A 4,895-nucleotide genomic window follows, 5' to 3' on the forward strand; every position below is an offset into this window, starting at 1 on the left:
TCAGTCATCTTTGCCAGCTCTGCTAGCCATAATATGGTCCAGATGCAATGGTCTGTTGTCTCATCTCTCTCATCTCTGTCACCCCAGCCCTGTACCAATCTGTCTCATGAGACCGCCCGGCCATTTAAATTATTCTCATTGGAAGCACACATACCCAGTCTAAATCTGTGCTAGGTGACACCATGATGCTGTGGAGCCCATACACACAAGCTTCTGGGAAATGTAGCCTAACAATGTGTCAGGTTCTCTCTTGGCCCTAAGCATAATCCTAAGTCTATGACAGCTGTCTATGCTCACCCCTCTAATCTTTTCTCTACCAAAATCTCTATTCATACCCATATATGAAATTTATGAAAGTCTCTCTATTCTTTTCTTATGTTTTCAACAAGGATACTCTCAAATGTATTTCACAGTGACTGAGAAAACAGACATATTGGTAATTAGTTCTTTATGTTTTTGCAGTCAACATCTCTTTGTAAAAGCATCATCTATGCTGTTTTCCATTCTTTTAAAATCTCTGCCTTTTTGAAACATCTTGAAAAATCAATTGTGCTTTTAAAATTGTGACAGTTAGATAACGTAGTAGAAAGAGTACTAGATCTGGAATCAGGAAGATCTGAATTCAAATCCAACCTCAGATACTTACTGGTTAAGTAACCCTGGGCAAGTTACTTTACCTCTATTCCAGAGATGTTGTAAAGGTGAAATTGACAGGCTTTAGAAACAGTTGGATATGGAGATAGGAGACAATGAGGAGTTGAAAATGATACCTAGGTTGAAAATCTAAGGCTCTGAGAAAATGGGTGTCCTTAACAGTAATGGTAAAGTAGGATGTTGGGAGAGTCTGGGGAGAATGATGCATGACTATGTAGTGTTAACACCCTAATAAAGGGAGGAAGAAGAGTCCCTTCAGAATATTAACATCTTCAAAGGGAGTGAAATAAGAAAAACAAAGGTCCTGGAGTTGCATTGGTTCTGCACTGAGAGTCTCAAGATGAGAAGGAGAAGGGATGGTAGAAGAAGGAAGACAATATATAGTTTTAATAGTTTTAAACTTTTGTATTTTTTTTAAACATAATTGGGTTTCATTGTAATCCAATGTATTTTATTTTATTTATTTGTAAAACATTATTCTAAGAAGGGGTCCATAGATTATACCAGACTGCCAAAGGAGTCCATGACACAAAAATGGTTATGAATCTCTGCCCCAAGAGGAAACTCTCTCTCCATCTCTGTCTCTGTATTCCCTATTACCCTGTTTATTTTCTTCTTATAGTATCTGCCACATTTTTGTGAGCAGCAAGGAGGTACTGTGGATAGAGTGCTGGGCCTGGAGTCAGGAAGACCTGAATTAAAATCCAGCCTCAGACCCTTAGTAGCTGTGTGTTTGCCTCAGTTTCCTCATCTGTAAAATGAGGATTATAAAAACACTCGCAATGTTTTGTAAGGACCAAATGAGATAATTATAAAGCACCTAGCACAATGGCTGGCAAAAATAAACACTATACAAATGTTAGTTATTAGAATTAGCTATTTGTATACCTCTTATGTCTGCGGCTGGGTCTTAAGCAGCTTGAGGACGGAGTTTGTGTCTTATTCATATTTTTCTCTCCTGACCCTCTGTTCCCTACAACAGCAGATAGTGATGGGGCACTCATGATGGACCCCTAAAAAGCCCTGGACTTTCCCATGGGCCCAGGTTCCTGACATTTGCCTGGGAAACTCAGCCCTTCCAGGTCTTTCTCTGTTACCTCCCAGTCACCCAAGCTATTGGCCACTCTTTGACCACTGTATATAAGTGTCCATCTTGCCCGGGTCAAATGGTCAGACTCCTTAAGAGTCTGTCCCAGTTGTATTCTCATTACAAAGGCTCAGATTCTTAAAATCTGGCCAATGATGTGGATTCTTAGAATCTCCACGCCCCCCTCCACCCCAACCAGTGTTTTAATAAACCTTGTCTTTAGCTAAAAGAAGGCTTGCGTCGAATTCGTTTGAGGCAGGACCTGTTTCGCTTGCCCTTGAATTTCAGGGTTCTAAGCACCCCTAAACCTCAACAATAGCACAATACTTTTTACTGAGAGTGACCTCTTATTTTTTCTTTACATTTCTTCTACCACCTAGTAGAGTACGTTGCACATAGGTAATATACATATATACATATAACATACACATATAGTTATGTATGTATGTCATACATATACAATAAATACATATACATATGCATACAATACAATATATACATATATAATATACATGCATATACAATACTTATACACACAATATATAATATACATGCATATACAATAACAACATAGGTTGTTACTATTTGTTTAGTGAATTAGACCTTTCCAAATGTAGTTATTCCCCTAATCAGTCAATCAACCAACCAGTCGTTACGAAGTGCCTACTACATGTTCAGCACTGTGATAGGCTCTGGGGATATGAGTACAGAGAATGAAACCATCCCTGCTTGCAAAAAGCTTACATTTTAATGGGGGAGAGATGATGAACATCATTTATAAAGCCAGCCCACATTTTGCTGAATGCAAGTTCTCAGAGGAATCATAGTGAATGAGAAATATTTCCTTAGATTTATTTCTTGCCTGGTAGATAACCAACGGGTTCAGCCTGGGCAAAAGGAGAAGGAGACTCGTGCTTACAGTGCCACTGAATTCTCTTTTCCTCACAGGTCTTGAAAAGCATTTTCCCATGGAAATGATCTTATAAATGCTGGTTTGTCTCTCAGGCTACTTTGCCTGTTTAACCTATAACATCACTGGAATGGTTCAGCAATAGTGTAGTTCAGTTACTTTATGGGTTAAATAGTCTTTTATGGGCTGACCAGGAAGCTTGACCACCATTTATATTATTACTACTATGGAAAAATGTGTTCCAGGTGCCAAAAAACCCACTTAGCAACACACTTTCGGAAAATAGCCTACTTTTTTTTTTTTTTTTTAAGTTGGAGACTGTCTGTAATCATTGGTTCTCTGGGGAAATAGAGCTAGTAGGAGTGGCTCCTCAGAGGCACCAGGAGGGGATCACTTTGGAGATTATAAGCAACAGAGGAAACCTTTGCATGTTTTCTAACTCCACAGGACTTACCCTAGGGTTGGGTTTCTAGAGGGGACCCTAGAAATCCTGTTGGCCAAATCAGATTTTCCCTGGATTCCTTCACCATTAATAGGAGTTGAGTTCCCCATTATTATAGCAACCAGAGATGCCAGATTTTCCAAGACAGTTCTAAGCTCAAGAAAAGAAAGCTCGCTTAATAAATCTTTGTGAAACAAACATCCTTTACCAGACATCGTGCCCCAATCTGGGGACTGAGAAACATGGTTACTGTTCTAGAAACAGTGTCACTGAGGTCCCACTCTGATGCTTTTTGGTGGCGTGGAGGTGACTGATTCTTGAAGATCATGCCAGACAAGTGCAATTTCTGGCAGGAAATGACTTTAAGGGCAGACTCCTCGACAGATTGTATGTCTGTCATCTGTGGGCTTGCCGGGCCAAGGTTAAGGAAGCTCCTCCCCAGAAGGCTGGTCACCAGGCAGTGGATATTTTCAGCCACAGAGACCCTCTTAAACCATCTTTGAAGTTGTGGAGGGAGTTGCAATCTGTGCGAATGAAGGGAGTGTCCACACCAATGCATTATCCAAATCTGAAAGTCAGAGGAGAAATTCTGGCTCTCAGAGTTCTAGTCAGTCAGTCAATTAACATTTATTAAGTGCTTTTTATGTGCCGAGCTCTGGGGTTACAAAGAAAGGCAAAAGACAGTCCTTGCCCTCAGAGAGCTCATAGCCTAATGAGGAGTGCAACTTGCAAACAACTATGTGGGAACAAGCTACATACAGGATAAATTGGAAAGAATCTCTGCTTGGGTGGCTTGGTGATGCAGACTCATCTTCCTGAGTTTAAATCAGGCCTCAGACTGTTATTGTTATTTTTGGACCTTTGTTCTTGAAGAGGACCATGACATCAGAGAGGTGATGCCATGACTTGCAGGTGAATTGGATTTCAGTGAGGGTGGACTGTGCAGAGTCACCAGCCTCACTTTCTCCTCTGGAGCCATATGGGTCCAGTGGCTAGATATAGATCAGGATGACTGGAGATGGCCCTGGCTGCGCTCTGTCCTCAGACACTTACTAGCTGAATGACCCTGGGCAAGTCATTTAACCCTGTTTGCCTCCATTTCTTCATCTATAAAATGAGCTGGAGAAGGAAATGGCAAACCACCTAGTATCTTAGCCAAGGAAACCTCAAATGGGATCAACAAAGAGTTGGACACAACTGAAAAATGACTGAACAACAATGACAACAACAAATCTCTGCTTGGCATTAGCCCTAGAGTTGAAGTTCTTAACCTGGGATCCACAGAACCTAGATTTCAGGGAAGCCATTCATTTGGATGGAAAAAAAATCTTTATTTTCATTTAACCTCTAACTAAAATATAGCATTTCTCTCAATTTTGAATGTAAGAAACTAAACATTATTTTGATAAGGTATCCCTGAGTTTCTTCAGACTGCCAAAGGGTTTATCACACAAAACAAGGTTAAGAAGCCCTCCCTCATAAGCATCCCTCATTTGGAGGATACGACCTCAAGGACTAGGGACCTGCACGATGTGGTGCAGAGAGCACTGAAGCAGTTTATCATCATATCTAAGTGCTAGTCTAAGCTCTGCCACTAACTGGTGTGTGACTTTGGGTAAGTCACTTGACAGGTCCCTGATTTACTTCCCTGGATCCTTCCATCGTAGGATAGAGGGATAGAGTGGATAGAGGGCTGGACTGGAGCCAGGAAGCCTCAAATTCAAATCTGCCTTTACAAGTAAGATAACAGTCAAGTTGATTAATCTCTCCAAGCCTCAGTTTTCTTATTTGTAAAATAGAGA

Source organism: Vombatus ursinus, unplaced genomic scaffold (genome assembly GCF_900497805.2).
Source record: "Vombatus ursinus unplaced genomic scaffold, bare-nosed wombat genome assembly UNPS02014818.1, whole genome shotgun sequence".
NCBI classification, from domain to species: domain Eukaryota; kingdom Metazoa; phylum Chordata; class Mammalia; order Diprotodontia; family Vombatidae; genus Vombatus; species Vombatus ursinus.